Here is a 26,479-nt window from a genome sequence, read left to right as displayed (position 1 = left end):
ACTTTGCCCCTAGGAGGGACTGACCCCTTAACCCTGTCACTGCCATTAGTACACTTTGCCCCTAGGAGGGACTGACACCTTAATCATGTCACTGCCATTAGTACACTTTGCCCCTAGGAGGGACTGACCCCTTAACCATGTCACTGCCATTAGTACACTTTGCTCCTAGGAGGGACTGACCCCATAACCATGTCACTGGCATTAGTACACTTTGCTCCTAGGAGGGACTGACCCCATAACCATGTCACTGGCATTAGTACACTTTGCTCCTAGGAGGGACTGACCCCATAACCATGTCACTGGCATTAGTACACTTTGCTCCTAGGAGGGACTGACCCCTTAACCATGTCACTGCCATTAGTACACTTTGCCCCTAGGAGGGTCTGACCCCTTAACCCTGTCACTGCCATTAGTACACTTTGCCCCTAGGAGGGACTGACACCTTAATCATGTCACTGCCATTAGTACACTTTGCCCCTAGGAGGGACTGACCCCTTAACCATGTCACTGCCATTAGTACACTTTGCCCCTAGGAGGGACTGACCCCTTAATCATGTCACTGCCATTAGTACACTATGCCCCTAGGAGGGACTGACCCCTTAACCATGTCACTGCCATTAGTACACTTTGCCCCTAGGAGGGACTGACCCCTTAACCATGTCACTGCCATTAGTGCACTTTGCCCCTAGGAGGCACTGATCCCTTAACAATGTCACTGCCATTAGTGCACTTTGCCCCTAGGAGGCACTGATCCCTTAACAATGTCACTGCCATTAGTACACTTTGCCCCTAGGAGGGACTGACACCTTAATCATGTCACTGCCATTAGTACACTTTGCCCCTAGGAGGGACTGACCCCTTAACCATGTCACTGCCATTAGTATACTTTGCCCCTAGGAGGGACTGACCCCATAAACATGTCACTGCCATTAATACACTTTGCCCCTAGGAGGGACTGACCCCATAAACATGTCACTGCCATTAATACACTTTGCCCCTAGGAGGGACTGACCCCATAAACATGTCACTGCCATTAGTACACTTTGCTCCTAGGAGGGACTGACCCCATAAACATGTCACTGCCATTAGTACACTTTGCCCCTAGGAGGGACTGACCCCTTAACCATGTCACTGCCATTAGTACACTTTGCCCCTAGGAGAGACTGACCCCATAACCATGTCACTGCCATTAGTACACTTTGTTCCTAGGAGGGACTGACCCCATAACCGTGTCACTGCCATTAGTACACTTTGCCCCTAGGAGGGACTGACCCCTTAACCATGTCACTGCCATTAGTACACTTTGCTCCTAGGAGGGACTGACCCCATAACCATGTCACTGCCATTAGTACACTTTGCTCCTAGGAGGGATTGACCCCATAACCATGTCACTGGCATTAGTACACTTTGCCCCTAGGAGGGACTGACACCTTAATCATGTCACTGCCATTAGTACACTTTGCTCCTAGGAGGGACTGACCCCTTAATCATGTCACTGCCATTAGTACACTTTGCCCCTAGGAGGGACTGACACCTTAAACATGTCACTGCCATTAGTACACTTTGCCCCTAGGAGGGACTGACCCCATAAACATGTCACTGCCATTAGTACACTTTGCCCCTAGGAGGGACTGACACCTTAATCATGTCACTGCCATTAGTACACTTTGCCCCTAGGAGGGACTGACCCCTTAACCATGTCACTGCCATTAGTACACTTTGCCCCTAGGAGGGACTGACCCCTTAATCATGTCACTGCCATTAGTACACGTTGCCCCTAGGAGGGACTGACCCCTTAAACATGTCACTGCCATTAGTACACTTTGCCCCTAGGAGGGACTGACCCCATAATCATGTCACTGCCATTAGTACACTTTGCCCCTAGGAGGGACTGACCCCTTAACCATGTCACTGCCATTAGTACACTTTGCCCCTAGGAGGGACTGACCCCATAAACATGTCACTGCCATTAGTACACTTTGCCCCTATGGAGGGACTGACCCCATAATCATGTCACTGCCATTAGTACACTTTGCCCCTAGGAGGGACTGACCCCTTAACCATGTCACTGCCATTAGTACACTTTGCCCCTAGGAGGGACTGATCCCTTAATCATGTCACTGCCATTAGTATACTTTGCCCCTAGGAGGGACTGACCCCTTAACCATGTCACTGCCATTAGTACACTTTGCCCCTAGGAGGGACTGACCCCTTAACCATGTCACTGCCATTAGTACACTTTGCCCCTAGGAGGGACTGACCCCTTAAACATGTCACTGCCATTAGTACACTTTGATCCTAGGAGGGACTGACCCCTTAATCATGTTACTGCCATTAGTACACTTTGCCCCTAGGAGGGACTGACCCCTTAATCATGTCACTGCCATTAGTACACTTTGCCCCTAGGAGGGACTGACCCCTTAATCATTTCACTGCCATTAGTACACTTTGCCCTTAGGAGGGACTGACCCCTTATACATGTCACTGCCATTAGTACACTTTGCCCCTAGGAGGGACTGACCCCTTAATCATGTCACTGCCATTAGTATACTTTGCCCTAGGAGGGACTGACCCCTTAACCATGTCTCTGCCATTAGTACACTTTGCCCCTAGGAGGGACTGACCCATTAACCATGTCACTGCCATTAGTACACTTTGCCCCTAGGAGGGACTGACCCCTTAATCATGTCACTGCCATTAGTACACTTTGCCCCTAGGAGAGACTGACCCCTTATACATGTCACTGCCATTAGTACACTATGCCCCTAGGAGGGACTGACCCCTTAAACATGTCACTGCCATTAGTACACTTTGCCCCTAGGAGGGACTGACCCCTTAACCATGTCACTGCCATTAGTACACTTTGCCCCTAGGAGGGACTGACCCCTTAACCATGTCACTGCCATTAGTATACTTTGCCCCTAGGAGGGACTGACCCCTTAACCATGTCACTGCCATTAGTACACTTTGCCCCTAGGAGGGACTGACCCCATAAACATGTCACTGCCATTAGTACACTTTGCCCCTATGGAGGGACTGACCCCTTAACCATGTCACTGCCATTAGTACACTTTGCCCCTAGGAGGGACTGACCCCATAACCATGTCACTGCCATTAGTACAGAAACTTATACAAATGCATTTCTGGTAAGAACAAGTTACCCAGCGGTATAACCATTCTGTTTTTTTATATTCAACATACGGTCAACTGAAGATGATTAGTTCACGTTATATCTACATAACCACTGTTCAATGCCAGGACATCGGAGCTGCTATTTAATCTCGTCTCATGGAACATCAGAATGATTTCTGCATGTTTTTGTAACCCTTATTAAAAAAAAAATGAGATATTCATCTTTCAAGATGACATTTTGAAGCGGGGATTTGTTTAGACACTGAGCCTTCAGGTTAAAACTTTTTATATGCACCTCTAATAACCAATATTTGCATTAAACTCCATTTTGAAGTACCTTTGTAAATGAATGCTTTTATTGGAGAAAAGTACAATACAGGCAGTCTTCATTATCCAACGTTTCACTTTACAATGAATGGCATATCCAGCGCTTTACAATGCAACCCTAGGGGCCGTTTTTCGACATTCCGACGGCGGAATGCGTTAACCGACGGCGGAATGCGTTAACCGACGCTCACTGCCACCGATTAACATGGGACTCACTTTACAACGGTTTCACTATCCAATGCTACTCCCAGAACGGGTTCCGGTGGATAACCGAGGTCTGCCTGCACATATATTTTGGTTACAAACTTGGGGTTTGGTAACTTTCAGAGATACAATGTTCACAGAATAGAATTTAATTTGAATCGAATCCATTTTATCCTCAGATATAGATTGATAGATATTAACGTAGGAGATGAGGTTGAAATAAGACACGTATCCATCAAGTTCAACTTATACGAAATTTAGACTCTAGATACTTTATCCTATATCCGTACTTACAGTACAGGCAGTCCTCGTTTTACAAAGCTTCGTTTTACAACGAATGGCTTATCCAACGCTATGCAATGCATACGCCAAAACGGCTTATTAAACGCTCTTACGACGCTTTGCAACGTTGTTTATGTATGTATTCTCTCTCTCTCTCCCGCTCTCTCTCACATACATACAATACAGTATATACACTATATAATTTGTGTGTGCTGCATATCTTATAGCCTGCGTAAAATATTTAGTGTATATTTAGTGTTAAAAATGCCTTCAGGAACGGAACCTTTCACGTAAACAGTGTTCCTATGGGAAAACGCGTTTCGCTTTACCGCGTTTCGCTATCCAACGCCATTTTGAGTAACGCATTGTGTCGGATAACCGAGGGCTGCCTGTATATTCATCCAGAGGAAGGCAAACAGAAAACCCCAGGACCCATTATTCAATGATATCTCCTAAGGGGAAAATAAATCCCTTCTTGACCGCCAATTATTGGAATCAGATTACTCCCTGGATCAACATCCTTCCCATGTACACTTATTTGGTATATCCCTGTCATTAATCGCATACTACACAGGGGGGAGGGATAGGCTCAGGTCACCGCTAACATTCCAATAGACACTGTTTGCAAGTAAACCCCTTGCCTGCTTCATTCATTGTAACATCGCCGGAAGAAGGGATCAGTGTATCTCGAAAGCTCGCACAAATAAAAGCATTTCGTTAGCCACAGAACGGTATCGTCTATTCGGTTCTTATATAGATTGATACAGATGCAGCGGCCGTTATTCGAACACTTCACGCGGTGTGTACCTCGGAATACCCACGCCATGGCGCGGGATGTCTCCCAACCGTACCGCCTTAAAGCTGCAGTTCAGGCAATATCCTGCATGTGTGTTTTTTTAATAAATCAGTTCTGTAGTAAGAAAAAATACTTTTAGCATTTTCTGTTTTTAAAGACCAATTTTCTTGTATTCTATATTAACAAGCATTTGCTAAGGCACTGCCCCTTCATGTCCTGTCACAAGCCCTGGCACACCCCTTTGTCAGCCCTGCCCTCCCTCTAGCACATGTCAGTGCAGGAGCGCTCATGAATATTCATGAGCTTCCACTGAGAGACAGAAGCAGAAGAAAAACAGATCCCTTCACTAATTATGTCACCACATTTCGACCTATCAATACATGGAGAACGAATTGACCTGCAGCTATACAGTTCTTTAGGTAATTAGAGATTGCCCACATGAAACTATTGAAGTAAAAAAATAAATCAAAAAAGACTGAACTGCAGCTTTAAGAAACACTTCAATTGCATGTTAGTGTTAAACATTGAAAGTGACACAGTAACACAGCACTGTACACATTACAACTCATTCATTTCATTGCACACAAAGAAACAGAATTCATGAAATTCAAACAAAGCAAACGCGATAAACACGTGTGCCTGGGGCGATTGGCCGCGTACATGCCGCGTGGAATACAGCAGCGCACACGAAAACGGCGCAGTGATTTGTTCGAATAACGGCCACTGCATCTGTAGATATGTGTGTGTGTGTATATATATATATATATATATATATATACAGTGTTCGACAAACCCATACATTTGCACGCCCCGGGCGAGTGGATATAACATCGTGGCGAGCTCCTATTGGCCCAAGCAGCACACGTGTGGTACTAGGTGGTGAGTAGATTTTTTTGTTCGGCGAGTAGATTTTTTGGTGATTTGTCGACCACTATATATATATATATATATATATATACACATATACATATATATATATACATATACATATATATATATACATATACATATATATATACATATACATATACACATATATATACACACACACACACACACACAGATCTAGATATATCCTCTAGATTGATTTACACAAGAAAATTCCACACAACCATCGTCCGCCTTAAAAATGGAAAAATACCAAAATACATGATTTTCTTCTTTACTTTTTTTTTTTAAAGTCTCCTATGATAATATTTTTTTCCTTCCTCTGCTGCAATATGCAAACAAATTAAACGAGGAGACTTCGGATCGATTTTAATACGGAGGCCAGGAACGATGGCGGAACCATCAGAGGGCAATTAAAAAAAATACAAATCTCATTAAAAGGGAGTAGAAAAGTAAAAAATAAATAAACACCTGTACATTCTATTCCGATTTATCTTTTACACAAAACAGCCGCCATATTTAAGGAAACCCGCCAAAAAATAATAATAATATTTGACGCCAAATACTGCTCACAAACCCCAAAACTACAGGAGTCTTTATTTATAAAAACGTGTTACCAGGAAAGTAATACACTGAGAGTTACCTCTCGTTTGCAAGCATGTCCTGGGCACAGAGTTGTGATGACAGATATACGTGGTTACAAATATAGTTACAGAAGTGAGCAGGGTTATACATTATATACAAGACATTGCATGCACAGCAAGAGATAATGTTACAGGCGTATGGATGCAGATAAGCGAGAGAAATGGCAGCGCACAACCGGAATCATGCGAACAACAAATTAAGGAGGAAAGTGCGGTATCCATTAAAAAATGTAATAGTCATGGAAGGAAAAAGGGCAAGGCCTTACCCTACCAACAGGTTTCGTGCTACACAGAGCCCTTTAGCAAGGCCTTGCACCCATCTCCAAGGACGGAGTCGCACCCAGAGGTCTGGTGGGATCAGCGTGGACGCTGCAGCAGACTCGTGAGTTTTCTTGCTTGGTCATATCATTATTCCACAAAAGGATTCGGGTGCTATTCATTGGGGTGATCGTTAGCCTTTGGGTCCCTGGACAATTTGAGTGCCATCTATGGTGGTTTAACCAACTAGGATACCACACCCAGTACCCCCCCCCCCCCTACAATCAAGAATATATCCCAGACCTCATATAGGATTCATTATCTTCATAATATTATCATTATAGCTGTATACAGTTCTTAGCGACACGCATTATACTTCTGTACAGGCGTATGTGCCAGTCGCAGACCAGGATAACATGTCTTTCCCGGTGATGTTATGATAAAAACAAGTTTCAGTGAATGGAGGAGGGCGTTTCCAACCACTAATTAGGTTTGAACTGGCACGGGGAAATGCCATGAAAGAATAAGAGCCTCATTCACCTCTCGCCACGCTCGCAACACAGAACCAACTCCACTTTGATATCCGGGTTGCTTCCTTTACCAGGCCGGTCCTGCGTGTTCCAGCTATCCCAAAGTAGACATTACGTTCACCGCACATTGTATAGGTTAGGGCGAGTGAAAATAAGTTACAACCACCCTCCCACCCCCGTACAGTGTACAGCAAAATAAAACCCTGTGTGTGAGCGCATGCGCATGTCTCAAAAACAGGTCTGCAAACCCTGCCCGTCCCCGTTATCTCTTGGCCTACAGCGCTCCCACTGCAGCCAGGGATTCTGGCTAATGACATGCAAATGAGCACACTGTCGCCTTTTACTTCACGTGCATTTTAACATGGGACCCCCTACAAGCTTACGCCTGTCGCATTACACCGCATCTCCCCCCCCCCCACCCCCTCCCCGCTGTGGTGACAAGCGATATTTACAATGGAGAAGGATATAAAACCCAGTTCGCTCTCGCCCTGCCTTTTACGGCGGGAATTCGGCGCAGGCGTTTCCAGACGCCAAATGAAAAGCACGAGGGAGAATAAAATAATAATGGCTTCAAAAAAAAAGGCAACACGCATGAATTACTGAATTACAGCAGACGGGGTTTTGCGAGGGTGCAAACATGCGCGGCTCCGCGTGTCCGGACTGCGATGGATTATTACGTGTCAGAGCGCCTTTTCTCTCACTCCAGTTAGATTTGTAGTCTACGTGCCAACGGCCATTTTTGTTGTGGCCATTTTATCTTGCTTTAAAGCAGCGCGCCGGGCGGCATTCTGTGCTTTGTTCATTATAAATATTTGTTTTTTTGCTGTAGGGTTGAAGCAGGGGGGAGGTCTCCACAGCGGTAATTTCAGCTCCGCAGACCCCTTAGGCGCTGAGCCGGGCTCACGCGTGTCAGTGAGCCCCTGCAGCCGCAATGAGAGCGGCTTTAGCAGGGGGCTCGCGCACGCGTCCGCAGGCGTGCGGAAGCGTAGCCGACAAGAACATTTTAGTTACAGCGCTCACGGGAGCGCAGGGCCGGTCACGTGAGCGGTTCGCCCAATGAGGGCGAACCAGCTCCGTGATGTCACTGGCCCGCCCCCCCGACACGCCCCTGGATGGCGCGCTAACTAAAGCCAGGGAAAGCACCCGCTTTCCCTCAGCCTCAGCACAGCTGAAGTCACTATGGACTCAGCCTTACTTCCAGAGATACTTTCCCTCCGTAGGGGGCGCTGGTATCTCTGTGGTATTTAAACTTTGCTCACCAAGCGGAAGTCGCAGGCGATGACATCACGACGTCCTATTGGCCCGCAAGACGCGGGACTTTTAAAGCTGCCATTATGTTAGCCCCAACAAGCCCACGTCGATGCCGCTACCTGCAGGGATCGCGAGTCGAAATGAACACATCTTCTCAACTCCGGAGATCCCCTGCTTCAAAAATATAATTAAATAATAATAATAATAAAAAAAAATTGCCGGCATAAGCTTACAGGGATCCATGTTAAAATGGACCAGCAACCAAAAGAGATGCACCGAGTGTCCATTTGCATGTCCTTACCCAGAATCCCTGGCTGCAGCAAAAGCACTGCTTGCTAAGATATAATGGGGAAAGGCAGGGTTATGGATCGACCAGACATATGACTGAGCTCACAAGTGGGATTTCGGTTTATTTGCGGTCCTTCCCAACAGTGTTTTTATTGGTACAATCTGACGCTCTATCGTACGGAAACAGCCGTCTTCACTTGACCAGGCGCCAAGGCTCTGACTTGAAAGCTGAACCGTCGTTTACATGCCAAATTAATCATTTATACGAGCCTGTGATAAATGTCCACGAGATAAGCACCTGGGACCGGCGTGAAAACCACAACTGGGAGAGACATCTTGCCGCCGGACGACCGGGCCGGGACTCGACTTTACACTCTTGCAACAGCCCATGGGCAGCACACTCGCATGAAACGCAACAGAAGATTCGAGGGAGCATCCGTCAGAACCCGCGCAGCTTCATAAACGTACACCATGTCTCAACCATTTGTTTAGCCTGCTGGCAGATTAAACGCGTTGTAGAATCACATTCCCATTAGACCAGAAATCACCTTTGAAGACCTACGTCACTCAACGCAGCCCCAGGGAATAACATCCACTGTATATCAAATACTTCGAGCCTCAGCCGACAACACAAAAATGGAGAATTATATGACCTTATGGATGGGGGGGGGGGAGGATCTGAATCAGGAATTAGCTAGAGGACTGGTCATATGGGAGTCGGTTAAAAAGACCTCCAATAATACATTGGCCAAATAAAACTCCTACAAAATAATGTATCGGTGCTACACAACCCCAACTAAATGTCACTGTATTCTTCCGACCTGCTCTGGTAGATGTTGGTGGAGCTGTGGACAAGGCGGCACAATGCTCCACATCTGGAGGACCTGCCCAAAGATCGTCCCTCATTGGGAAAACAGAATTAGATTAATGTCCCATGTCCTTCTCATCAACATCACACAAGACCTGTAGGGCCTCCTACTAGGTAAACCCCTCCCAGATATGCTTCGGGCTGAAAGAAAACTCCTCAGTAGCCACTAGACAGAGATTGAAAAGATAAATCCCAGTCCGTACCATCTTTAACACAAAATGAAACCAATGTCTGGGAAACTGCGAGTACGGAAAAGTGGACGGCATATCTTAATGACTCCATGCCCCAAATTGAGAAGTGTTCGGGATCCATGGTTATCCGTTTACGCAGTCAAGAAACGTAGACTTATTCGGGTTGCGAAATGCACCCACACTTCCATGTTCAGTGACTTGACCCCCACCATCCTTCCACATCCCCACTCTTTCCTCCCTTTCCCACCGCCCCCCCCCCCCCCCCCCCCCGGTCTCCTCTGAGTAACAACCACCTCCAACACTTAAATAGATCAACAAAACCTATTTTAGAGTGATGTATTAAAAAAAATGTGAGCAGAACGCAATGTATCACGTTTAACTGCATCGGTATACACCCAACACCCACCCACCTCTCGTGTTGCCCTTCCAACTTTATGGAATAGCCCTCCCCAATGATGTTATAACTGGGAATCGGGTGGCTGTCCCGAATGTGCCGCTGACCATTGTACACCTGGTCTATGGGGAAGAAGCGAATATTTCTGGAACACCACAACCCAACTCATCAGTAAAATTGTTAACCGTGAACTTATTTTCAGGCTACAGACCTCTCTTGGTTGGGGTCATGGTTGTCAGTCTTGGTTGGGGTCATGGTTGTCAGTCTTGGTTGGGGTCATGGTTGTCAGTCTTGGTTGGGGTCATGGTTGTCAGTCTTGGTTGGGGTCATGGTTGTCAGTCTTGGTTGGGGTCATGGTTGTCAGTCTTGGTTGGGGTCATGGTTGTCAGTCTTGGTTGGGGTCATGGTTGTCAGTTTTGGTTGGGGTCATGGTTGTCAGTCTTGGTTGGGGTCATGGTTGTCAGTCTTGGTTGGGGTCATGGCTCCCTGACATAACTGTCCAAGTTTTAATGGCCAATTATTTAAACGGTAAAAGGAATGCATCATGGACCACTGGATTAGGCCCCAGCTCTTCAATCGTTGCTCAGCCATTATCTCAAACGCGTAGGTCAACGCAGTGGTGGATTTACCTTTTTGTCACCAGAAGACTCGGGGGCCATCCTCCTCCTCTGCAGCGCAACGATGTTACAGCGGTATGCGACGTCGCGCTGTCACGGCAACGCCTCGTCATTTTGACATCAGGTCGTCATGACAATGCAACGCTGCAGGAGGAGGCGACTCCGAAGAAAGTAAGACACCCACTCAACACGCACATAAATTGCCGCTATAGGCCAGTGGTTTCCAACTTTTTTTAGTGAAACCAAACAGCGCGTCTGAGATCAGATGCATTGTAAGGAACCCCAACCCTCTCTAATAGCGCGTCCGAGACCAGATGCATTGTAAGGAATCCCAACCCTCTCTAATAGTGCGTCCGAGATCAGATGCATTGTAAGGCACCCCAACCCTCTCTAATAGTGTGTCTGAGATCAGATGCATTGTAAGGAACCCCAACCCTCTCTAATAGCGCGTCCGAGATCAGATGCATTGTAAGGAACCCCAACCCTCTCTAATAGCGCGTCCGAGATCAGATGCATTGTAAGGAACCCCAACCCTCTCTAATAGCGCGTCCGAGATCAGATGCATTGTAAGGCACCCCAACCCTCTCTAATAGCGCGTCCGAGATCAGATGCATTGTAAGGAACCCCAACCCTCTCTAATAGCGCGTCCGAGATCAGATGCATTGTAAGGCACCCCAACCCTCTCTAATAGCGCGTCCGAGATCAGATGCATTGTAAGGAACCCCAACCCTCTCTAATAGTGTGTCCGAGATCAGATGCATTGTAAGGAACCCCAACCCTCTCTAATAGCGCATCTGAGATCAGATGCATTGTAAGGAACCCCAACCCTCTCTAATAGTGCGTCTGAGATCAGATGCATTGTAAGGAACCCCAACCCTCTCTAATAGTGCGTCTGAGATCAGATGCATTGTAAGGAACCCCAACCCTCTCTAATAGTGTCTGGGATCAGATGCATTGTAAGGAACCCCAACCCTCTCTAATAGCGCGTCTGAGATCAGATGCATTGTAAGGAACCCCAACCCTCTCTAATAGCGCATCTGAGATCAGATGCATTGTAAGGAACCCCAACCCTCTCTAACAGCGCGTCTGAGATCAGATGCATTGTAAGGAACCCCAACCCTCTCTAATAGTGCATCTGAGATCAGATGCAATGTAAGGAACCCCAACCCTTTCTAATAGTGCGTCTGAGATCAGATGCATTGTAAATTCTCCTGTATTTGGTAACATTTTCAAATGACTGGGAACCATTTAGGGATGCCTGGGGAACCCTGTTGAAAAACATTGCTCCAAGCTATAGCCTAGCTTAGTCAGCCTTGTGAGACATCCGCCTCTGGGTCAACAGCAATGTTTCAGGATATCCCTGCCTTAGCTGGGGTGCAGTCTTCGACTGAGCCACCGGTACTGAAGCAGGCTCTTTGACTGAGCCACCGGTACTGAAGCAGGCTCTTTGACTGAGCCACCGGTACTGAAGCAGGCTCTTTGACTGAGCCACCGGTACTGAAGCAGGCTCTTTGACTGAGCCACCGGTACTGAAGCAGGCTCTTTGACTGAGCCACCTGTACTGAAGCAGGCTCTTTGACTGAGCCACCTATGCTGAAGCTATCCTTAAAACCTGACCTGTTGGTGGCCCCTGAGGACTGGAGTTGAGAACCCCGAGTCACACAGGCTTTCCGATGTGATAGGCACAGCGCCACTCGCTCCATTGTTCAACTACAGCCAAACCGAGACAAAGCACAACAAATATACCACAAGAGAGTCAGTCAGTCTATACCAACCACGTCACACGAGTTGTCGTGGAATTGGTGGAATCCGTGGCAAAAAGGAGCACGGATTTCCCCATCTCCTGCCCTGGTTGCCGTCTGGGTTGGATCAAGTATTGTTCCGGGTTATTTAGGGTGTGTTATTCGGCTTTCACTTGGGTTCTTGCCTGCACTCTCCCTACGTCCATGTTACCATACGTGAACAGACGTTGTTGTCTTGAAGCGTTTGCTTTGACAGAGGAGGGAATTTAAGACCAAGTCGGTCATGCACGACTAAAAGCAGATGACATTGGGATGGATGCTCAGAGGCTGTGACATCACTCGCGCGGAGGCGCGTGAAGGCTGTGACGTCACCTGCCTGAAGCCGGTGCGTTTTGTGCCCGTGTTGGACGCGCCGTGGGGGGGGGGGGGGGGGCGTGCCTAGGGGCTTCACGGAGCTGGTTCGCCCTCATTGGGCGAACCGCTCACGTGACCTGCCTGTAGCGCCAAGAAATCAGTTCTATGGGCGCAATCAATGCCTTTAGGCAATGTGATCGCGCCCCGCGCGGATGCCTCAGCGCGGTCTGCGGCAGTATGGACCTGCCCTGATGCATGAAGTAGCCTCTTGCATCCAATGGCGGAGTATTTTTTTTCATTGTATGTGAAAATGTTACAATAAAGAAATATATAATGGCAATAGCTTCAAGATCATGAAATATAACACACAATCCTGCAGAATTTGGCTAAAATCAGTGACGTTTTTAAAGGTTCAGCCCGCCATCTTGTTTCAAAATGGCGGCCAAGTGTATCCAAACAGACAAAAACCTGCTCCTTAGTCTCAGGAACCAACATGCAAAATGTGGTTACGATATCTTAGGCCGCGCTGTGTTCCGCGTGCCGCAAACAAAAGGCTGTAACTCAATGAGGACGGCCATGGAGCGCAGGTGTACGTGAGCAACGTCGTGGGCGATTTTTTGTGCGACAAAATAATTTGATTGTGTCGCGCGACGCCGGGTCATGTCAGCGGCTCAGCCAATGAGGGCGAGCCGCTCACGTCACTGGCCACGCCTCCCCATTGCGTCTCCTCCAGTTCCCACAGGCCACGGTATCGCCGCTGCAGCAGGCGCGCGTGACGCCATGCGCTCCGACGCGCCTACTCTATCCGAGGCTTTAAGGAGGTGTCCAAACGCGTGGCGAACGGGCAACTTTCCGAAAACATCTAGTAGATTGGCGAGAACTTATCTGGTGTTCAATTCTGGAGACGGGATCTCCGGAACGGTGACAATAAATTGGACATTGTGCAAAGACTGGCTACCAAGATGGTGCACGATCTACATCGTGAGGCCTCGTCCAGGGTGACGCTGAGCGGGCGCGCTGGCATCGATGTGTGTGGCCAGCGTGAGCGAGCGCCAGCTGCTTGCCGTAGCAAGCAAATTTGATTGTTCCGCTTGCTGGCGCGTCACGTGAGCGGTTTGCCCAATGAGGGCGAACCAGCTCTGTGATGTCATGTCCGCGCCGACCCGACATAAGTGAATAGGGTTATACATTATATACAAGACATTGCATGCACTGTTAGTGATAATATTTGTTATAGGTGTTTGTAACAGTTACAGACCAGGTTAAAATGTGAGAAAGCCTTAGATATGAAAGAACTTAGACTGGTGGGGGCTGTGAGAGTCTCTGGTAGACTGTTCCAGTTTTGGGGGGCACGGAAGGAGAAGGAGGAACGGCCGGATACTTTGCTGAACCTTGGGACCATGAACAGTCTTTTGGAGTCAGATCTCAGATAAGATATGTACAGCTTAGTCCAGCAGTTCCCAAACCTTTACATTGCTGACCCTCTCCCCGCTACAAAATATTTGGCCCACGAACCCCTAATTAATAAATCTTATTGCCAACAAAGCTGTGACCAACCCCTGGCATTAGTATAGTGTCCTGAATTCAAGGTGGGAACACACGCTTGGTGTGTTCCTCAGCATGGGGGGGGGGGGTGTAGCTGTCACTCACTGCGGGAACTTCCAAAGTCACGCCCCACAATGCCATATCGCTGTGAATGCAAAGCATTGTGGGGAACAATCTCCTGTTGTAATTAACAGCTATACCACCCATGCTAAGGTGCAGGAACCCACAATACTACATGGGATCCACCATTACAGATTATTTTTTTACGACCCAACCAGGTTTCCCACCCCCCCCCCCTGTATTCAGAGACACTTTCAAATACATAACACCGGGATTCAACAAGGTGGAGGGGAGAGAGAGAGAGAGAAGTGCTAGAACAAGGTCCTCCTCTGAAGCTGGAGGGTGGCATGTTAAGGGGCAAGACGAGGGAGTACACCTTCACTGAAAGGGTGATGGATGCATGGAAGTCTCCCAACAGAGGTAAGGGATAATACAGGGAGGAGCCGCTAACAGTGCAGGTTTAAGGACACCCCTGTGCTTGAACACAGGTGGATCAGTCACAGCGATTGGGCCCTATGTGCCAATGAGAGCACACAGGCTTCCAGCCTGCACGGTTAGTGGTCCCTGAGGACCCCAGTTGGGAACCTCTGTAAGTAAGGTAATGCAGACACGTGGAATAGCACAGTTAGTGGTCCCTGAGGACCCCAGTTGGGAACCTCTGTAGGTCAGGGAACGCAGACATGCTTGGGATAGCTCGGTTAGTGGTCCCTGAGGACCCCAGTTGGGAACCTCTGTAGGTCAGCGAACGCAGACATGCTTTGGATAGCACGGTTAGTGGTCCCTGGGGACCCCAGTTGGGAACCTCTGTAGGTCAGGGAACGCAGACATGCTTGGGATAGCACGGTTAGGGGTCCCTGAGGACCCCAGTTGGGAACCTCTGTAGGTCAGGGAACGCAGACATGCTTCGGATAGCACGGTTAGTGGTCCCTGAGGACCCCAGTTGGGAACCTCTGTAAGTCAGGGAACGCAGACATGCTTGGGATAGCACGGTTAGGGGTCCCTGAGGACCCCAGTTGGGAACCTCTGTAGGTCAGGGAACGCAGACATGCTTGGGATAGCACGGTTAGTGGTCCCTGAGGACCCCAGTTGGGAACCTCTGTAGGTCAGGGAACGCAGACATGCTTGGGATAGCACGGTTAGTGGTCCCTGAGGACCCCAGTTGGGAACCTCTGTAGGTCAGGGAACGCAGACATGCTTGGGATAGCACGGTTAGTGGTCCCTGAGGACCCCAGTTGGGAACCTCTGTAAGTCAGGGAATGCAGACATGCTTGGGATAGCACGGTTAGTGGTCCCTGAGGACCCCAGTTGGGAACCTCTGTAAGTAAGGTAATGCAGACACGTGGAATAGCACAGTTAGTGGTCCCTGAGGACCCCAGTTGGGAACCTCTGTAGGTCAGGGAACGCAGACATGCTTGGGATAGCTCGGTTAGTGGTCCCTGAGGACCCCAGTTGGGAACCTCTGTAGGTCAGCGAACGCAGACATGCTTTGGATAGCACGGTTAGTGGTCCCTGGGGACCCCAGTTGGGAACCTCTGTAGGTCAGGGAACGCAGACATGCTTGGGATAGCACGGTTAGGGGTCCCTGAGGACCCCAGTTGGGAACCTCTGTAGGTCAGGGAACGCAGACATGCTTCGGATAGCACGGTTAGTGGTCCCTGAGGACCCCAGTTGGGAACCTCTGTAAGTCAGGGAACGCAGACATGCTTGGGATAGCACGGTTAGGGGTCCCTGAGGACCCCAGTTGGGAACCTCTGTAGGTCAGGGAACGCAGACATGCTTGGGATAGCACGGTTAGTGGTCCCTGAGGACCCCAGTTGGGAACCTCTGTAGGTCAGGGAACGCAGACATGCTTGGGATAGCACGGTTAGTGGTCCCTGAGGACCCCAGTTGGGAACCTCTGTAGGTCAGGGAACGCAGACATGCTTGGGATAGCACGGTTAGTGGTCCCTGAGGACCCCAGTTGGGAACCTCTGTAAGTCAGGGAATGCAGACATGCTTGGGATAGCACGGTTAGTGGTCCCTGAGGACCCCAGTTGGGAACCTCTGTAAGTAAGGTAATGCAGACACGTGGAATAGCACAGTTAGTGGTCCCTGAGGACCCCAGTTGGGAACCTCTGTAGGTCAGGGAACGCAGACATGCTTGGGATAGCTCGGTTAGTGGTCCCTGAGGACCCCAGTTGGGAACCTCTGTAGGTCAGCGAACGCAGACATGCTTTGGATAGCACGGTTAGTGGTCCCTTGGGACCCCAGTTGGGAACCTCTGTAGGTCAGGGAACGCAGACATGCTTGGGATAGCACGGTTAGGGGTCCCTGAGGACCCCAGTTGGGAACCTCTGTAGGTCAGGGAACGCAGACATGCTTCGGATAGCACGGTTAGTGGTCCCTGAGGACCCCAGTTGGGAACCTCTGTAAGTCAGGGAACGCAGACATGCTTGGGATAGCACGGTTAGGGGTCCCTGAGGACCCCAGTTGGGAACCTCTGTAGGTCAGGGAACGCAGACATGCTTGGGATAGCACGGTTAGTGGTCCCTGAGGACCCCAGTTGGGAACCTCTGTAGGTCAGGGAACGCAGACATGCTTGGGATAGCACGGTTAGTGGTCCCTGAGGACCCCAGTTGGGAACCTCTGTAGGTCAGGGAACGCAGACATGCTTGGGATAGCACGGTTAGTGGTCCCCGGGGACCCCAGTTGGGAACGTCTGTAGGTCAGGGAACGCAAACATGCTTGGGATAGCTCGGTTAGTGGTCCCTGAGGACCCCAGTTGGGAAAGTCTGTAGGTCAGGGAACGCAGACATGCTTGGGATAGCTCGGTTAGTGGTCCTTGGGGACCCCAGTTGGGAACCTCTGTAGGTCAGGGAACGCAGACATGCTTCGGATAGCTCGGTTAGTGGTCCCTGAGGACCCCAGTTGGGAACCTCTGTAGGTCAGGGAACGCAGACATGCTTGGGATAGCACGGTTAGTGGTCCCTGAGGACCCCAGTTGGGAACGTCTGTAGGTCAGGGAACGCAGACATGCTTGGGATAGCACGGTTAGTGGTCCCTGAGGACCCCAGTTGGGAACCTCTGTAGGTCAGGGAACGCAGACATGCTTGGGATAGCACGGTTAGTGGTCCCTGAGGACCCCAGTTGGGAACCTCTGTAGGTCAGGGAACGCAGACATGCTTGGGATAGCACGGTTAGTGGTCCCTGAGGACCCCAGTTGGGTACCTCTGTAGGTCAGGGAACGCAGACATGCTTGGGATAGCACGGTTAGTGGTCCCTGAGGACCCCAGTTGGGAACCTCTGTAGGTCGGGGAACGCAGACATGCTTGGGATAGCACGGTTAGTGGTCCCTGAGGACCCCAGTTGGGAACCTCTGTAGGTCAGGGAACGCAGACATGCTTGGGATAGCACGGTTAGTGGTCCCTGAGGACCCCAGTTGGGAACCTCTGTAGGTCAGGGAACGCAGACATGCTTGGGATAGCACAGTTAGTGGTCCCTGAGGACCCCAGTTGGGAACCTCTGTAGGTCAGGGAACGCAGACATGCTTGGGATAGCACGGTTAGTGGTCCCTGAGGACCCCAGTTGGGAACCTCTGTAGGTCAGGGAACGCAGACATGTTTGGGATAGCACGGTTAGTGGTCCCTGAGGACCCCAGTTGGGAACGTCTGTAGGTCAGGGAACGCAGACATGCTTGGGATAGCACGGTTAGTGGTCCCTGAGGACCCCAGTTGGGAACCTCTGTAGGTCAGGGAACGCAGACATGCTTGGGATAGCTCGGTTAGTGGTCCCTGAGGACCCCAGTTGGGAACCTCTGTAGGTCAGGGAACGCAGACATGCTTGGGATAGCTCGGTTAGTGGTCCCTGAGGACCCCAGTTGGGAACCTCTAAGTAAGGTAATGCAGACACGTAGGATAGACACAAGGTTATCCTAACTACAAACCCAGGATCAAACCGGGTCATAGGAAAATGAGCAGACACCGCGGGCCCGGGAGCCTCTCATCTGCCGACTAATTCGAGGTTTCTATGGTAACCGCAAGCTAGGAGATTTAATCATCGGGATTTGCTTACATTAAAAACACCTTTTATACACACACAAAAAGAAAGGGACAGGACATGTTCCGGGGGGGCACTAAATTATACGAGGGAAACACAGAGGCTTCTGGGGGGGTAAATCGCTGCTCTAAAGAAACGATGTTGACCTGGACGTGGGATCCCAAAACCGCACACGTGCAAACCCAAATATATTCGGCTTGTCCTATGGGCACACTTGTGTTTAATCAAGAAGAGAGCTGACGTGATTACGACGATGCAGTACACACACACACACACACACAACATACATACATACATACACAGTAAAATTACAATGATGCCAGGGGTAGACCTTAAAAATGGCTGCCTATGCATCCACAGACTGATAGCTATTTTCAAGCGTGCAAAACACACACACACACACACTTGGTACCACGGTGCTATGTTCAGGGCTAAGAGATAAACAATATGCCATGTGTCTACACACTTGGACATTTCTCAATTGAAACCTATGTATTGGGTCAGGCTAGATTAAATACACCCATCAAAGCCACACGCTCCCTACGTTAATTAGGACGCCCCTCCTTGGTATTAAAGGCTGCACCTGCGCTGGGAACAGGTTTGGAAGAATGAGTCACTGAGCTGGTACCTTGTGCAGGACCAGAGGTGCCTACAATTAGGAAATGCTATACGCCAGGGATACAGGCGGCACAGTGTCATGTACAATGCTGGGGACAAGAAGAGTCACGTGTACACAGGGCTGTCCAGGAAGAAAATCCACACACACCTATCTATATAATCTCAGATCTACACATTTCTGGTCATGGACACAAACTTATGAGGCTATTTACAGAAACAGCGCACGTATACATACTGTGTATTACACACATTAGTACAAAGCAATATTCAATATATGCATTATATATCATCTATACACACACCAATATAAATATTTATCACATCTGTTGACTTTTTTTTAAGAGATATACGAAGAAACACTCACCCCCTCCTCCCCATCTGCCCCTCATTCAACCCCCCTACTCCCCATCTGTCCCTCACTCACCCCCTCTCCTCCCCATCTAGCCCTCACTCATCCCCTCTCCTCCCCATCTAGCCCTCACTCATCCCCTCTCCTCCCCATCTAGCCCTCACTCATCCCCCATCTGCCCCTCACTCAACCCCTCCTCACCCAACCCCTCCTCCCCCCTCACTCAACCCCACATCCCCCCCACTCAACCCCACCTGCCCCTCACTCCCCATCCCCCTCACCCCCCTATCTGCCCCTCACTCGCCCCCTCTCCTCCCCCCATCTGCCCCACTCGCCCCCCTCTCCTCCCCCCATCTGCCCCTCTCACCTCCCTCTCCTCCCCCCATCGCCCCCCTCATCTGCCCCTCTCCTCCCCCCATCTGCCCCTCACTCACCCCCCTCTCCTCTCCCCATCTGCCCCTCACTCACCCCCCTCTGCCCCACTCTCCTCCCCCCATCTGCCCCACTCTAATCCCCCAATCTGCCCCACTCTAATCCCCCAATCTGCCCCACTCTAATCCCCCAATCTGCCCCACTCTAATCCCCCAATCTGCCCCACTCTAATCCCCCAATCTGCCCCACTCTAATCCCCCCATCTGCCCCACTCTAATCCCCCCATCTGCCCCACTCTCATCCCCCCATCTGCCCCACTCTCCTCCCCCCATCTGCCCCACTCTCCTCCCCCCATCTGCCCCACTCTCCTCCCCCCATCTGCCCCACTCTCCTCCCCCCATCTGCCCCACTCTCCTCCCCCCATCTGCCCCACTCTCCTCCCCCCATCTGCCCCACTCTCCTCCCCCCATCTGCCCCTCACTCACCCCACTCTCCTCTCCCCATCTGCCCCTCACTCACCCCCCTCTCATCCCCCCCATCTGCCCCTCACTCACCCCCCTCTCATCCCCCCATCTGCCCCTCACTCCCCTCTCCTCCCCCCATCTGCCCCTCACTCACTCCCCTCTCCTCCCCATCTGCCCCTCACTCACCCCTCTCCTCATCTGCCCCTCACTCACCCCCTTTCCTCCCCATCTGCCCCATAATCACTCCCCACTGCACCTGCTTCTCACTCACCCTCCTCCTCCCCACTGCACCTGCTCCTCACTCACCACGCTATCCCCTCTCCTCTCTCTCTGTGTGTAACAATGTATTTCGAGCTCCTCGCAGCTCCGCGTCGAGGTGTTTTGTCCTCTCTGCGCCTCCGTGCCCCGCCCCCTTCCATTCAATGGAGACACCGGCTCACTCCTCCCCTCTTCTCTCTGTCTCTCACCTCCGAGTTCTGACAATGGGAGGAGCCGCTGCCCTCTCCTCCTCCTCCTCCCGCCGGGGACACCGTCTAATACCGCCGGCCCGTTCCCACCGCCACCTCCGAGCAACTGGCTTGCGCGCCCCTCCCCCTCCACTTTATATACCCCGGGCCGCGAGGACAAGCGCGTGCGTCGTTACGTCACCGCGCCGGCTCTGTGTAGACTGTTGATAGCGAGGAGAATGGATGGCGAAAGGGGGCGGGGCTGAGCGCGTGAGGTGCCGACGGGCGCCGAGCTAGAGGGGGGGGAGCAAGGGGCATGTTGCCATAGAGACGGTAGGAGGGGAGAGATGTAGGGGGAGGCGGCCATTTTGGAGAAGGGCAGATCCCCAGTGCAGACAATAGGGGGAGAAAGGGAGAACAGCAAGGGCAAGATATAAGAGGAGACCATTAATAAATAATGATGGCTTCATTAAATAGCTATTGTACACTGGAGGAGAAAACACTCCATGCTCAGCTATCCAATTAGAGAAGACCAAATAATCAAAAGGTGCAAAGACAGGAATAGACACATGGAGGTGACAACAAAAAGAAAGCACTGCATGCTGCACTCCGATCATTAAATCTATAATGAGGTAGTGATAATCATTACAAAAAATCACTTTTAATAATTAATAGTATAAACTAAATGTCAGACTGGAAAGCCTATCAATGCTGCGGATGAACACATGTAGACACAAATAATCAAATATGTATACAAATTAAGGCTGCGTTTATAGTACTGGCGACTGCGCCGTCGTGCAGCGCCGTAGCGAGTACATGCAGTCCGTCGCAGGTGCCCATAAGCAGGCGCGACGGCTGACGTTACACGGTCGCGATCGTTGGTACCCAAAGGATTTTGACTTCCTCGGCGATCGCCGCGTGACGTTCAGCCAATGAGGGACGAACTGCTCACGGCCACGCCTGACACGCCCCCCTCCCCCCCGGTCGCCCTCTCGTCTCCTGCACTATACGCAGGAATCGCTATTGTGACGGCTGACGTCACGCGGTCTCCGTAGCCCTAACTATAAACGCAGCCTAAGAGTGAATTGCTCAGCGGCAGTAGGTGGCGTACTGGTGTGCAAATGTATCACACCAGGACAGATGGGGTTATACTGATAGCAACCCTATATCAGCAGACACATATGCTAACTGAAGGGTAAGCAGATATTAACCGGACTAGCTAATGGTAGCCTGATTGCCAATATTCATTGAGAGGTGACTGTGGTAAGCATACCAGGATATGCTCGTCTGCCAATGGTGATCCTATCGCATAATTAGCAGGAGCATGTCAAGAGCAGCTACTACCCTTATGAAAACCCTAATCCGATCATGGGAAGGGGAAGAGACTTGCAAGGTCTCCGCTGGCCACGGTACCAAACGGCAACTGACGATAGTTTCATGTCATTGCGAGTGAGATTGGCTTCCAATGAGCAAGACTGGCTTCCAATGAGCGAGACTGGCTTCCAATGAGCGAGGCCAGCTTCCAATGACCGAGACTGGCTTCCAATGAGCGAGGCTGGCTTCCAATGACCGAGGCTGGCTTACAATCAGCGAGACTGGCTTCCAATGAGCGAGACTGGCTTCCAATGAGCGAGACCGGCTTCCAATGAGCGAGACCGGCTTCCAATGAGCGAGACCGGCTTCCAATGACCGAGGCCGGCTTCCAATCAGCGAGGCTGGCTTCCAATGAGCGAGACTGGCTTCCAATGAGCGAGACCGGCTTCCAATGAGCGAGACCGGTTTCCAATGAGCGAGACCGGTTTCCAATGACCGAGGCTGGCTTCCAATGACGAGGCTGGCTTCCAATGAGCGAGATCGGTTTCCAATGAGCGAGACTGGCTTCCAATGAGCGAGACTGGCTTCCAATGAGCAAGACTGGCTTCCAATGACCGAGGCTGGCTTCCAATCAGTAAGGCTGGCTTCCAATGACAGAGGCTGGCTTCCAATCAGCAAGACTGGCTTCCAATGAGCGAGACTGGCTTCCAATGAGCGAGACTGGCTTCCAATGAGTGAGATTGGCTTCCAATGAGCGAGGCTGGCTTCCAATGACCGAGGCTGGCTTCCAATGAGCGAGGCTGGCTTCCAATGAGCGAGACTGGCTTCCAATGAGCGAGACTGGCTTCCAATGAGTGAGACTGGCTTCCAATGAGCGAGATTGGCTTTCAATGAGCAAGACTGGCTGCCAATGAGCGAGAACGGCTTCCAATGACCGAGGCTGGCTTCCAATGAGCGAGATTGGCTTTCAATGAGCGAGACCAGCTTCCAATGAGCGAGACCGGCTTCCAATGACCGAGGCTGGCTTCCAATGAGCGAGACTGGCTTCCAATGAGCGAGACTGGCTTCCAAGGAGCGAGATTGGCTTTTAATGAGCGAGACTGGCTTCCAATGAGCGAGACCGGCTTCCAATGACCGAGGCTGGCTTCCAATGAGCGAGATCGGCTTCCAATGAGCGAGATTGGCTTTCAATGAGTGAGACTGGCTTCCAATTAGCGAGGCTGGCCTCTAATCAGTGAGACTTGCTTCCAATTAGTATGACTGGCTTCTAATGATTGAAACTGTTTTCCATTGAGTGAGACTGTTTTCCCATTAGTGAGACTGCTTTCCAATTAGTGAGACTGCTTTCCAATGAGTGAGACTGCTTTCCAATAAGTTAGACTGGCTTTCAATGAGTGAGACTGTTTTCCATTGAGTGAGTCTGCTTTCAAAAAGTGAGACTGTTTTCCAATGAGTGAGGCTATTTTCCAACGAGCGAGACTGTTTTCCAATAAGTGAGACTGTTTTCCAATAAGTGAGACTGCCTTATGAGTAATGTTGCCTTCAAACGAGCGAGTGTCTTCTGAGTGACGTTGCTGTCCAATGAGTGAGACTGCCTCCCAATGAGTGAGATTGCCTTCTAATGAGTGAGACTGTTTTACAATGATGAGACTCTCTTCTAATGAGTGAGACTGTTTGACAACGAGTGAGACTCTCTTCTAATGAGTAATGTTGCACTTCCAATAAGTGAGACTTTCTCCCAATAAGTGAAACTGCCTTATAATGAGTGAGACTATCTTCTAATGAGTGACGTTGCCTGCTAATGAGTGAGACTGTCTTCTGAGTGATGTTGCCTTCTAATGAGTGAGACTGTCTTCTGAGTGATGTTGCCTTCTAATGAGTGAGACTGTCTTCTGAGTGATGTTGCCTTCCAATAAGTAAGAGTGCCTGCTAATGAGCGAGACTGCCCTCTGAGCGATGTTGCCTTCCAATAAGTGAAACTGTCCATCAGTGAGTGTGCCTGCCTCCTACTGAGTGACACTGCTTTTCAGTGAGTCAGACTGACTGGTGATGCGTGAGACTCACTTATGAATGAGAGTGCCTTTCAGTGAGTGATACTGCCTTATAATGAGTGCACTGCTTTTCCAGTGAGATTACCTTGTAATGAGTGAGACTCACTATGTTTGAGACTGCCTTCTAATGAGTGACACTGCTTTTTTTGTAACCTAGACTCTCTATGGGCAAGACCGTCTTCCAATGAGTGAAACTCTTTATAAAAATAAATAATGTCTCAATGTAATCTGCTCCTTAGAAAGATCCAATCCCCCTTAAAGTAACTGTTCCATATCTGTTGAATATTTAATGTTTCCCTTTTCTCCGGGAACACTGAGTTCCATAAAACAAGAAACAAAGAAGTCCAGAGCAGCATCCAATGTGAGAAAAATACACAGTGAAATACCTATATATCTCTTGAAAAAAAGGGTCATTTAGTTAACCCTTTGGCCAAAGCGTATAAGCCTGCGAGCCACATTAAAGCATGACCATAATATCGCAGGTCCTAACACTAACTGATTAAAATCCTTATTTACCTCTATAATTAGGGGAAGGGTGGTCCTGGCATTGAACCTGTCGCAACCAGCTGCATGAAAAGAAAACCTGCTTACCTGGACAGTGGGGAGGGGCAAGCTTTAAACCCTGGGAGGGAGGAGCCACTCACCTTCAAAACAGCTGAGACCAGCTGGACAAAGTTAACAAACACACAGATACCCAGCATGCTCTCAGAAACCCCCCCCCAAATTACCACAAAATATATTTTGTGGTAATTTGGGGGGGGGTTCTGAGAGCTTGCTGGGTATTTGTGTGTTTGTTAACACTGAGTTCCAGCATATCAGCTTTTTCTGTTTATCGGTCTGACTAAGGCTAAGGCCCCGCTCCCTCAGTCAGCGCGCCCGCACTGCAGACAGGCGGGGCGCTGACAGACACAGACCGCGATACGCGGTCTGTAGGGAGCCGGAGAGGGGCGGGAGGGGGGCGGGCTCCGATCGTGGTGCCGTCCACCCCCCACACACATACATACACACACACACATACACACACACTTTAATAACACGCAGCTCCTTCCCTGCTCCCCGCCCAAGGTGCCTCCCACCTAGCTCCTTCCCTCCCCTCCTCCCCATTGGCTGACTCGCGTACCACGTGACACGTCAACGCCGAAATTCACAAGATTCTTGCAGCATCGGCCGGCTGACGCGTCACAGTACGTAGTCAGCCCTGTCGGTAGGAGGCAGCGGGGGCAGGGACCACTCGGGCAAGGGTCTGGTGGTGAAGACTTCATAATTCCTTTGCAACCAAAGGACAGAGCAAAATGAGTAACTTTACTGAGGCTTTGAGGACTGAAACAGTCTCATCATAAAAAGACATTAAAGATTGTAAAAACCCACCAGAGCTTCTGCTTACAAAATACCAATACTTGGCAAGATGTCCTGTATGGGATGGCCGGGCCACACAGCCGCCAGGCTTAGTACAGATCTCGGACCTACCCATTGGCAGCCCTGATGTCGCCTATCAAACATCGCAATCCATAGTATACTTTTCTTCTAGGATGACCCTTTTAAAATGGGTTGTTGGTGATGAGAATAAAGGATAACCTCAAAAGTGAGCAAGAGGCATAAAAGGCTATTTTACTGTTGTAACTGACACCTGGCTTCTATTTTTAAGGAATTGACAAGTAACGCCATATTGTGACGATACAATTATTAGGATCGAGCTGGATACTGACAGAGCGGGGGAAATGCTTTTTCCTGACCCATTCTTTTCTTTAAAGCTGAATTGTTTGTTTAGTTTACATCCAAATAACATTTTCAGACATCCTTTACCCTTGGAGACATGCACTGAAACAGGTATAATAAACACGATAGCATTATCTTGTCAACTGAAGTTGATTTAACACTATGTAACCAAATAAGGCATGGTGAATAACATTGAATTGCTTATGTTAAAGCAAATACATTCATTTCCCGTGAAAATGCATATATACACCAAGTACTAGCTCAAAGTTAACTCATATGAGTGGATATTTAAGGAGGGTCTGCTCGTATGCCTTCAATGAATCTCTCTTTTGTTCAACTACAAAGAGGGTCTTTATGCCACAACCAACATGGCGGCCCCAGTAGGTCACGAGGTGCACAAAGGAGACAACCAGCCCGAAACTCTCAAACTGGTGCATATGGACAAGAAGGGCGTGGTCTCCCATTCATTCCGTTAAGCCAATAACCGTCTGGCTTTGGGTCTGTATTTCGACAGCGAGGCTTGAAACGCAGAGACTCGCCCTGCTGCCGACGTCAGAAGCGGCTTCGGTAAGGGAATGGAGCATGCGCAGTGACTGCTCCACTGCGGTGGACAGAAAAGCACGTGATCGAGATAATACATCTGCAGCATTATATTAGTAATTAAATGCTAAATTCCCGCCCCCCCATAATAAAAGAAGCCAAGCAAATAAGATGCTTTATTCTGCAAAAAAAAGACAATAAAG

General features: G+C 49.7%; 1 protein-coding gene across 1 annotated transcript in view; it reads right to left on the bottom strand.

Moving 5' to 3' along the window:
- The window catches only part of SMARCA4 (SWI/SNF related BAF chromatin remodeling complex subunit ATPase 4), an 83,965-nt gene extending 63,077 nt beyond the window's left edge, over positions 1–20,888 (bottom strand). The window contains 1 exon segment of the mRNA XM_075577840.1: positions 20,677–20,888. The gene's annotated coding sequence lies outside the window, so the exon portion shown is untranslated.
- Positions 20,889–26,479: the final 5,591 nt, after the last annotated feature.

The sequence above is a fragment of the Ascaphus truei genome, chromosome 20 (genome assembly GCF_040206685.1).
Source record: "Ascaphus truei isolate aAscTru1 chromosome 20, aAscTru1.hap1, whole genome shotgun sequence".
NCBI classification, from domain to species: domain Eukaryota; kingdom Metazoa; phylum Chordata; class Amphibia; order Anura; family Ascaphidae; genus Ascaphus; species Ascaphus truei.
The sequence above is the reverse complement of the archived record's forward strand: the minus strand, read 5'-3'. Positions and strand labels throughout refer to the sequence as shown.